A 12,712-nucleotide genomic window follows, 5' to 3' on the forward strand; every position below is an offset into this window, starting at 1 on the left:
GTCTGTGCATGCGCTCCAGTGTTTATATGCACTATAGGTGTGAAAGATGAGATTGTTGCAACAGAGCATATTCTCTGGATCTGAGCTACTAACTTGGATGTGACAGTATGGATGATGTTGTTCAGCCTTGTTACTATTAGCAACAAATCATTCTAGCAGTTAGACTGTGCACATTTTTTTAGATTTTTGTAAATGTTAATTTATAACAAACTTAGAAAAAAATATTTGAATCACAACGTCTGCTGTAAGTGCTATGCAGCAGGCAGCATATCTTAAACATATTCCCCTCCATCTACACTGTCATTTTTTCATATCATACTGTTATTCTATCCATGAAGTCCCCCCCTCCTTTTGTATTTATCCCCACTTTTCTTTCACTGTACTTTAACTTTTCTATTCCTTCTACTTTCCTCTTTCCTTCCTTCTTGTATGTTTAATCACACATAATGTTTATGTTGCATACATAGTGCGTGTGCTGCTTTTTATATGAGTTATGCAAGTTGCATCATAGTTTAAATGTTGACAGGTTTTTTTTTTGTTGTATTTGTTTTTTTCCCAGGTGTACCTATGCAATACAGTGCTAATATGTTGCTTGTACACCATTAATCACTATTCATCACAATACATGCATCCATTTGAAAATGTCAGTTTTGCTATTATACGTCTGCTGTATGTCCCATGCTGCACCTAAAAATAGTAATAGTCCATTGGAATCAGTATTCTGCTCTGTTTAATAGATGAAAATAGGACAGAAAGAGCAGGAAGGAATGAAGAGAGATAGATAAATGAATAAATAAATAGAGAGAGAGACAGAGATCAATATATCTCATTCCTAAGGCACAGTTGTACGATTTCTGTTCTGCATAATTCTGCTATGAGCTGAAGGGGTAACATAATTTTTTTGCAGTGCAGGCTAAGAACAGAGAGCTGTATGCTAGCCCTACATGGACATATGTTTAATAAACTCATAGATGATGTGACCTGCAGCAGTGTTAGAGATGCAAAATGATCTAAAAATATTCTGCTTTTAGACACATTTACTGGACATAGGACACCAAATGAGCATTTAAGATATTCCTAGAAAAAATCATACACTGATGCTGTTAAGCTTTATTCAACAAATGTACCAATAAGCATATTCAAACATCAGAAACCTCAGGCACATACTCGTGTAGACATAGTCCTCGATTTACACAAAAAGCTGTTACAGTATTAGAGGTATACAGCCACCATACTGGGCCACCTGAAATGTCATGGATGCAAAAAATGTAGGGGATGTCCTAGTAAACCTAACCTGGCATCAAACACAGATGAAACTGTAGTAAACTAGGTACACTCAATAACTTATTTATGACTGTCAACTTAATAAAACAGAAAACAGATGCATGCTTCAGTACCTCTCTATGAAACAAGTGACTGACTGTAACTTGCTTGCCAGAGCAAAAAAAAATTAGGTTCACAGCCAGAAGGAAGAATCAGTGAGACATATGACAGGATGATAGTTCACTTGGAGTGGGGGGGGGGTCAACAATTTTATATAAGCAACATTCACTAGTAATCAAAAAGGTGTAGTGTGGCTATCTCATCGTCTACCCCCCCCCAAAATAAATAAATAAATAAATATTTTTATTTTATTTATTTTACATTTGTTTACCAGGCTAGTCTAACTGGATACATGTCCATTTTCAGTAGATGCCCGGGGAGATAAGCTCCTAGGTAAGACAATGAATTTAACACAATTCTATCTACGGATATAGAAGACAAATAAATTCTATTTACAGTGCCAATTACAGGTTATCATAGTAAAAAATTAATAGTGTAGAATACAGGCATAATGAAGGATGCAGTTAAAATCCCAAATTTTACAGTGTAGAATACAGTAATAGCAAATGAAAGTAATATAGATTAGGTGTTCTAGAGATAGTTAGTAGAACTAGTTTTATAAGGAAGAAGTTTCTTTAGATGAGTAGATGGGATGGGAAGACAAGAGTATTTAGTGACACTTGAGCTAGTCAGGTTTAGAGCATGGGCATAACCAGTGAGTTTTAAGATGCAGTGAGAAATAAAACTCCTTAGTCCAGCGGTTATTTCATTTCATTGTTAGTAAGCTTACAACAGGGAATTTTTGAGATATTTATGCATTCTAGCTGCAAGGAGATTCTAGTAATATGGTAACTTATAACACCTGTTAACATCATTAGTTTATGGGTAATGTATTTGTTTTACAGATTAGCGACACTCAGCAAAAATATATCTTGGTTATATAATAACCTCTTCTATGAGGAAATTTCAATTTTTTTATTAGTAAAATTCTGAATTACTGTCTTGTTTTGTTATACTTGTGTTTTGTTAAATAAGTCTGTACATACATACATACATACATACATACATACATACATACATACTTCCCTGCCCACATGGTGCACAACTATGTACTCTACATTCCAACTTGCAATGAACAGGGCATCAGGGAACTGCATAATTATGGTGATATATTTTGTACAACTCGTGTTAACAACATAACCGTGCACTAAACAAATCAGTTCCAATTCCAAATCATAGGAATGGAACAACAGGAGCAATGTTTGTTATTAAAGTAACATTTTATTATTCCTGGTTGGAAAGTTAGTAGATTTTTCAATGCTATTTTGATTATTGAATTTCAAAAATATCTGGGAGTTTTTTGTTGTCAGTGTGGTAATTTCCTCACTCACTCACTCACTCACTCACTCACTCACTCACTCACTCACTAGATGTTATGAAGTACACTGAAAATGATATTGCATTCCAAATTTAGTAGCAGACTGTTAAGGAGCCACTGTATTTATAAACATAGTGCACACTTGCATGAACTAGATGTACATTCTGGTCAGATTCCAAAAGACTTGCTCTCAGAGTAAGTGACTTACTCCAATGTAAGCCTGCCTTACAGAAAGGCCTGACACAGCAGTAAGTCTCTTATACCAAAAATAAGCCTTTTGGAATACAACAAGTTTACATTGGAATAAAGAGAAAAGGACAAAACCTAGTAGACTTTCAATACTGTTGTGACCCTCAGTTAAAAGCAACTACTCTGTCAGACAAAGTCTATGTCAGTGACAAAAATAAGTACAGTGATGATCACACCATTACTTACCAGTGATGACCCTTTCTTGCACTATAATAAATGCAATGTTTTCTCTTTCCCTCTCTTTTTCCCATTTATGCACCATGGGGTACATGGGGCTATGAGCAACTTTCAGCCCTCATTGTTTCTGTAGCAGTTACAGATTTTACAGCCTCAGGTTACTAGCCAAAGGCCCAAAAATGGAATGTTAACCATGGCATGAAAAATGAGAATACCAGCACAACGGGACACAAAAATGTACCTGTCAAGTACTGCATAAAATAGGAAATAGCCTATTAATACACCTGGATAGTATTGTTTATTAGAGAATGCGTGACCTGTAGATCAGCAGTATGACTGGAGATTTTAATCTACAGGTAATGCCCCCTGAAAAATGAGTCAGCCACCTCACAACAGCATATCAAGCTGCCGTGGAGTCCAGACTGAAAGTAACCTAATGGTCACCATTATTTTTACTCTCTCTAAGTGGCGTTTTGCTGTTTAGTGAGTGTAAAGTATAAAAAAAAAATAAAATAATAACAGTGTATGTATGTGTGTGAGTTTATGTCTCCTTTTAATTTCTCCAAGTCTTTTGGGTTTCTAATACCATGACGGGAATGGACACTATTCCTAAATCAGAGTACAATTAGAGATCATGAAATTAGTATTGTTTCACTCTTTGATGTCAGCCAGTAGTGCTCTTCGCAGCACCCTCAATGTGTCCAGTAATGACTCCTTCTGCAATTCATATGGGGTTACATGGATTGGTAACATATCTAAATATGATTGTAAATTCATTTTTATAAGATTTGTTGCTCCTACTGCTATTGGAACTGTCTGGGTACCTTTCTTTCACATGGCTCTCATTTCTGCCTGCAGATCCTGGTATTGTATGACTTTATGTCTCTCTGTACGCAAGACCCTATAGTCACTGGGTGTGGCAATTTCAATGATCAATGTTATTTTTGTCTTCTTTTCATGGACCATTATATCTGGTTTTCTAGCATCTATCTTTTGAACTGTTGGTAATGGGTGATCTCATGTGATATAAACTTCATCATTTTCTATGATACTGTTATGTCTCATGTTTCCAGTATTGTTCAGCCACTTCGATACCATAATGTTTGCACAATCCCCAGTGCAACAGTCTCGCCACATTATTATGCCTTTCAGTATACAGTCCTTCTGCCATTAATGTGTCGTAACCAGCATTGAGGTGTGTGACTGTTTCCAATTTGGTTCCACAAAACCTACATTTGTCTGTTTCTCCCACATGTTCAATGGGGTTTACTATCACAATGCCGACGTGCACTTGCACGGCTATGAAGTATTCGAACAACAGATGTTCGAATACTTCATATTTCGGCAGGTGATGTGAGCGAACATTACCATTGCGAATGGACTGTGCATTCGCAATTCTAACATTCGCTCATGTGAGGGGATTGTGGTACAGTGCGGTTAGGGAAATACATCCCTTTCCTCACTGTAGTGCGATCTCGGAGTTGGAATATTAAGTTGGGGGTGTGTGGGGGGTGCAGCCCCCCACAGGGGGGTGCAGGGGGCTTGCCCCCCTGCATAACTGTGTGTTTAGGCTGGTTAGGTAGGTAGCTACGGGATGGGTGGGAGTGCTGTGTATTGCCGAAAATGTCGCAAGCGACATTTTCGACAATACACAGCTGTTTTCGACTTTAGGAAAATTCGGAAATGTTCATTTCCGATGTATAAATTTGAAAATGCAGACACATTTTGTTCTGATTTTCGAATTTATGATAGTAAACCGTTCAATGGACTTTGTAAACCAGCATGTATGTAGTCCACTATCTTGGGCTGCCAATATTAACCTTTCATTACTTGGTTTGAACTCACCTCTCCTCAGCCATTCCTGCATTCGTTCTTGATCAATATGAGGCTCTTCCAGAAGTTTTCTATACTTGCAACTATATTTATATTTTTTCCACATTTCTTGCCTTCTCATCTGATTCTTCACCTTATATTCTTTCTTTTGTTCTTTTGGCACAGTCAGTTGCTGCCTGATTTTAATCCACTTCTGGTTTGATTTCCATTAATGCTTGACATCAATATGCTTCTACTAGATTAAGCAGAGATGTCATCTTAGATTTATTATCCTCATGTTTCAAAACTTTCAGTACATTTGGATCTTGTGTGGTCAGTAGATATGTGTGGAGTCCCATGATTGCAGATCTGTACATGTAATCAATTTCAAGGAGGCCCATCCCTCCTTGGGGAACAGGGAATATATAATATTGGTATGCACTGATTTTTATAAATCATTTGATGAGCATGTAACATCCTTCTTGTTTTAATATCCAATCTATCCAACACTTTTTGGGGCCAGTGAATCACTCCAAAACTGTAAGTTAGGACAGGAATAGCAAATTGATTTATAGCTTGTATCTTGTTCCTAGATAGCAATGCTGTTCTCAGGATTAATTTAAGTCTTCTATAGTATTCCTTATTGAGTTTTATTCATATTTGTTCATGTTTTATTGCTGATCCCTCATCAATTCCCAAGTATTGATACACTCCCTCTTGCTCAAGTTAATTTATTTCACATTCTTGTCTCAAACTGATGTTTTCCTGGTGCTGCAGTTTTCCTTTTTTAAAGGTTGCTTTTGCACATTTATCAAGACAGAATGACATTCTAATATCATCTGAAAAAGTTTTGACAACCTGCAGCTGTGCTTTCAATTCCTCATCTGATGAGCTATGCAGTTTCAAATCATCGACAAAGAGAAAATGACAAGTCATTAAACGTTTTTGTTTTCTAGGAGCCAAACTGTAGCCATGACCTAAGCTGTTAAGTAAACACCTTAATGGATTAATGGCAAGGCAGAATAGCAACAGTGACAGAGTCACCCTGGAATATCCCCCTTTGAATTTTTATCCCTGGGATACTAATCTGTCCTTTATCATGGCTTAATTGCAAAGTGGTCCACCACTGTTTCATTGTTACTGTAATGTAGTCAGTCAGTGTAGGGTGTATGTTATACATTTCAAGCACTCTTTTATCCATGAATGTGGGATACTATCAAATGTTTTTTTTTATAGTCAATCCACAACAAATGATCCTTTGTTCCATATGACTTTCTTTTATTGTTCTTTTGTTCTACTGCCACAATTGAGTTTTATTCTAAATGACTATAAACTCTGTTGGTGTCAATTCTCTTGTATAGTTTATACATCATTGGAGGACAAGTTATTGGTTTATAATTTTTAGGGTAGCTAGCAGGTTCACTCTTTAGTAAGAGCATTGTTTTTCCTGTTGTTAACCAGTGCGGTCTCTGATCGGGGTGCGCATATAAATAGTTCTTACTCATGGCTAAATCCTTGTGCAAAGATGTTAATACTTTCAGCCAAAAGTTAGGTACTGCATCCGGGCCTGGGGTTTTCCAATTAGAGGCTTTTCTTAACTTTGTTTCAATCTCTCTGGCTGTTACTTCATCCCATTTCATATCCTGTACCTTTAAACCTCTTAATCTTTTTTTTTAATTCTTCTATCCATTTAGCATCTTTCTTATGTTCGACAGGATCTTCATAGATACTTCTCCAAAATGTATATATTTCTTCTTTTTCTGGTCGTCTTTCAATTCCTTTTACATTATTTCCCAATTCTCTATAAAATTTTTTGGGTCATCAATAAATTGCTTATTTTGTACTTTATATTTATCTTCATATCTTTTAAGTCTTGCCGCCTGTGCTGAAATTTTTAGTTTATTTTTGTGATATTACATGACAGATCCTGGTCTGTTCTAATAGTGCACATTGCTTTTATCATACCTATCTTTCTTAGTATTTTTGTTGATCTGTTCCCTCTTCTATAATTTTCTAACAGTGACACCTTGTCTTAGCTGCCTTATAGTTTTCTCCATTTGATATTTCCATGATGGTATTCACTTTCGCCCCTTCCTTTCCCTTGCTACCGTGTGTTCCTGTGGTAGAACTTTATCAGTTATTAATTTAGCAGCACAGTAATATATTCTGTTTACTTCTGTTATATCACATGGATTTCTATGGACAGTCCTAATTACTGTGTTCATTTGTTTTATCAAACTTCTGACTTTGGGGGTTTTATTAACCTTTTGCAGTCTATTTCTTTCATTAATCTTTATATATCTGTCTATGTCTATTAAATCAAGCAACTCTTCTCTTATCTCATTTTCTTCCAAACTGAGGGCACATCCCTTGTTTTCCATTTCCTGTGGGCATTCTATAGTAAGTTCTATAGCATCTTCCTGTGGCACCTTCTCTTCAGTTTCATCCTGTGCCATCTGTTGCTCTATCATATGGGAACTCACTGGCCTATCACTCCTCAACATTGGATGCATCAGAGTTTCCACAGTTTCCTGTTCTTTTCCTTGCTGTCTAGCTTCAAGTGAATGTTTATACTGGTTTCCTGTGGAAGGCTCCAAAATATCTTGATATAGCACCTGACCAATTGCTTCCTGTTCCACTGGTTTCCCTTTAATTTGGATATCCATTGCTCTATCCTGTTGTGGTGCTTTATGCATTCGATTTTCTACACTAAATCCTTCTCTTTGCAGCTGCTTCATAACCTCAATTTCTATTTCTTTAACGTCTCCATTACTGATTTCCTTTTCTACTTTTCCTCTTTATCTCCTTATTTTTTGTATTGTAAAGTTGTCCATGTCCAGATTCCTTTGCCTGTATTTCTCTTCAAATATCTTTGGTGCTGCTCTTTTTGTATTGGTTAGTTTTGCTTCCTCCTTTGCATAAATATTACACCATATTAAATCTCTTTTCCTTTCCCATGTCCATATTTCTTCTTCACATGTCTCCTTATCTTCTTGGTTTTCTTTATTCTGGATACTCACTCCATCATGCTGTGATGTAGTCTGTGTTAGACCTTCTACATTACATCCTTCACTTTGCAGGCACTCCATAACTTCAGCTTCTATTTCTTTAACTTCTGCTTTAATAATATTCTTTTCCACATTACTTCTTTGTGATATTAATTTTTTATTCTGAAATTTTCCATATCTGGATGCTTTTGCCTGTATTTCTCTTCAAATATTTTTGAAACTGCCTTCTCTATATCAGTTAACTTGGCTTTTTCCTTTGCATAAATATTGCACCATATCAAATCTCTCTTCCTTTCCCATGTCCATATTTCTTTTTTATATTTTTCAAATATCTCTAGGTTTTGTTGTTTATATTTTCGCACTTCCTCAGATGCTTCTTTTTCCAAACAGATCAAAGTTTCTTGATCTATATACTTTTTTTCAAAAATCTGTTGTATTAATGAACACAAATTTTCATTTGAAGCTTCTGACAGTTTTTCCAGCGGAAGTATTTTTCTTTCCTCTAATTTCTCTCTTAATTGTTTTGTATATCTTGTGTCTACAAATTCTGTGCTTTTTACATAATAGTAACAATACACAATTTCTTTTTTATCCTCAATAGTGCACTCTATCATCTTTATGTCTCTTCTTTGGCCAATCGATTTTTGTGATTTTTCTAGACTGCTACTCCCTTCTATAGCAGGGGGGGGCCATCTTCTCCTTGGGCCTGGCCTGGCACCATTGTAGGAATGTTTCCATATTTTAAGGATTCTACAGTCATTTTTTTCCAGTCCTGGCACCAGTGCGCCTACCAAGATTGAGCACTTTTTTATCCTTGGTCTAGTGCGCCCAGCTATCTTTTTTGTTTTTGACTTACTTCTATCCATGATATATATATATATATATATATATATATATATATATATATATATATATATATATATATATATATATATATATATATAAATACAGTCTCTATATCAGTGTTGTCTTGATGAGATTTTGTGAAAAACAGGGTCCATCCCATGAAGGTACTCACCAAGACTTGAGGATGAATTTAATTTCAGCAATACAACTCTCCTTCGCTTGTTAACTTTTCATCTCTCCATTACAACCCCAATTATGTCTGTGTGTGAATGTGCATGTGTGTGTTTGTTTTTCTATGAGTGACTGTATGTGTGCTTCCAAAGCAGGGTGTGTGCGACTGAAAAAGAGAGTGAAAGCGACTGAGCAGTGGCAGCAGCAGCTGTTAAGAGGTTTGCGTATATCTCAACCTCTTAAATCAAGATATTTTTATGAAGTCTAAAATAAAGGGGGAACAATGGCTCAAAATAAACATTGCTGTTATAAAATCACAAAGCTGCTTGAATAATAGGTTTTGTGTTAGCATGCATTTTCTGGAGCGCAGTTGTATGTTTTTATGCGAGAGAAAGTAAGACCAAATGGCCAGTGGCAGCAGCAAGGAAGTTTGCATACTTCTTGACCTCTTAGTCCAAGAAATCTGACTAAAACTTGAAATAAAGGTGGAACAAAGGCTCAAAAACAGGAACAGATTTTAAATATTTTTTATTTTATTTTTATCTAAAATTTGTTTACTGGGAAAATCTGACTTGGAACAAAGCCAATTTTCAGCGGAGGCCCGGGAAGAAATGCTCTAGACACATGTCTTTGTAACATGGGAGGAAACCGGAGTACCCGAAGAAAACCCACATGAACACAGGGAAGACATGCAGACTCTGCACAGAAGGCACTCCGGTGGAGAATCAAACCAGAGAACCTCTTGCTGTGAGGCGACAATGCTACTGCCGTCCAATATTCTTATAAAACTATAAATTAGCTTAAATAACAGGATTTGTGTTAGAATTAATTTTATGAAGGAAATAAAGTCTGAAAGTCAAATGTATGTTGCTATTTAGTGAGTTCAATTCCAATGACTAGCAACAAACCACACATTTTGGGACTAAGGGACCAAAAAAATAAAGTAAATATCTGACAACTTTGAAACATTAGAAAATATATAAAAAAATATTATAGTAATAAAAAAGTAAGAAACACATCAATTTTACACACAGCCCATTCCCTAAGTGCAATAATGCTCTCCAGGTTGTGTGTTACTGTGTAAATAATGTCCTTCCAGGGACATTATTACTTGCCTACAGCCGAGCATATTTCACAAGTCTTGTGTGAAAGTGTGGTAGTCATCACATATCGTGGAGTTACTATATCAAACTGAAAATGTTACAGACCAAATCAGCCTCATTTCTATTCTCTGGCAGCTTATACAGTGGACAGTTGCTGAGCTTATCCTACTGGCCACTGCTGACCTTAATAAACTCCAGAAAGTTCATTGCTTATCAAGGGAAGATCCTGCTAATTAATCTTGTAGAATAATGATATCAAAACTGTGGTATGTGCCTCTGCAGTAGTAGATTGTGCAGAAACCATGGGTCCCATCCCCTGTAAAGTCTTATCAGTACATCAGGATCAATATTCTTCTCTAGTATAAAATAAAGTCAAAAGTAAGGAATAAAACAAGCAAATACAGATGCATCCTTATTATATATATATATATATATATATATATATATATATATATATATATATATATATATATATTTTTTTATATAGATATCCTTATTTTACATATATATATATATATATATATATATATATATATATATATATAGATATGTATATATATATATATATATATATATATATATATATATATATATATATATATATATATATAAGACAGAAAGAGGAAGAATTATTACTCAAAAACTATCAAAACTTTCACACAAGTAGCTGTTTACAGTAAGGGGAAATACCCCCATGCAGTACTCAAAAAAAGGAGTGGCAAGTAGTGGAACATAAAATACCACTACGGGATGATGACAATGAAGTCTGTCAAATGCAAATGTCATAAACTTGTCAAAAAAGTGAATTTATAAAATGCCAACTGCACATATGTTCTGCTAATGTACTACTATAAATTACCAGTGACCCCAATTTAAAAAAAAAAAAAAAAACATTTTTAACAAAGGACTTGCCAGATAAGATACTGTGCAAATGTGGAAATAAGAAACTCTTCTAACAACGCAAAGGCTAGTTTACTATGATTGCTTCAAAGACATCTGAAAAAAAACCAACCAGCTGTTACAGAAAGCTGCCATTTTAGATGTGATTCATAGATATTAAATGCATATTTTACAGCATGCCACATCACAAAATTAATTTTATGTACACTTAATGAGACAAATTTAGAAATTCTTCCATATAACAAATACTGCACTGAGATTAAACCAATAAAGCATTCAAACATGGTGATTTGCTGGCATTATAGAGAATCTACTTAACAAGCACATAAAGAAATAGAAATGTGGCAAAATAGTTTTTACAGAGCTGCCACTCACAGACTACACTGCTGATACATATCATCCTGTAGAACTGCAATTGAGAATTATTTTACATTTAAAGTTATGCGCTTTACATCCTTTTCAAGTTTTTTTCAGCTACTTAGTACAACTAACCCAGATTCCAGATTGCAAATCAGATATTTTCAAAATGGATTATGTAAATCTGACCATTTTAAATTAAACAAATGAGAAAGAGATGCAAAGTATGATCAAGCGTTTTGCAAATGCACAATAAAAAAAATTAAATTGGTGACACTTTTGCATTTGTTGGTATAGTGTGCAAGATCTGTACATGCACATTGTCCATTAAAAATGTATTCACTAGTACCCCTTTGGAAAAATACGGTTATATTTACTTATTTAACATTTGTTTACCAGGAAAGCCTGATTTGTAATGAAGCCAATTTTCATTGGAGGCCTTGGGAGAAAAGCTCCAGGTGCATGTCTTTGTAATGGAGGAAGAAACCAAAGCTTCCAGAGGAAACCCACATGAACACAGGGAGGACATGCAGACTCTGCACAGAAGGCACCCCAGCTGAGAACTGAACTGCAGAACCTCTTGCTGTGAGGCAACAACACTACCGCTGCACCACTGCGCTGTCCAAAAGAAAAAGCTTTCTACCCTTTCCCTAGCAGAGGACGTGCATAAAATGCTTTTTACTTTTTGAGAATAGGTCAGAGAAAAAAATAATTTAGCTTATATTCCATCCCATATACTACTAGAGTTATGGGTTATGTCTTATTTTAAATAAACACACACACACACACACACACACACACACACACACACACACACACACACACACACATACACACACACATACACACACACCTGTATATCTCTGTATTACAGATATAGGTATGTAAACGTTGTGTAAGTGTGTGTGTGTGCGCATGTGTATCCATATATATGTGTGTGTGTGTGTGTGTGTGTGTGTGTGTGTGTGTGTGTGTGTATGTATGTATATATATATACATACATACATACGATTCCCCTGTGTTTCAAAGGTACAAAATGTTGAAACCACAACATGCTCCCTGCATCCCTTCCCCCTTGCTAATCATATATACCAACTCCAGCATTGCACATCAAATGGGGAAAGGGTAAATTCCATTTCAACATTTTGTGGTTTCAACTTTTTTTACCATCAGCATTTTGTACCTTTGAAGACACACAAGGGAACCATATACATGTATAACTATCTATCTATATATATATATATATATATATATATATATATATATATATATATATATATAGATAGATCTATATCTTTGTTTACCTATCTATCTAGCTATAGTTGGTGTCAGTGGTGCAACAGGTAGCTCACTTACCTGTGGTGTTAGGAAATTAGAAGGCTGTGGGT

The sequence above is a fragment of the Protopterus annectens genome, chromosome 7.part0, assembly GCF_019279795.1.
Source record: "Protopterus annectens isolate FY-2018-M chromosome 7.part0, PAN1.0, whole genome shotgun sequence".
Lineage (NCBI taxonomy): Eukaryota > Metazoa > Chordata > Ceratodontiformes > Protopteridae > Protopterus > Protopterus annectens.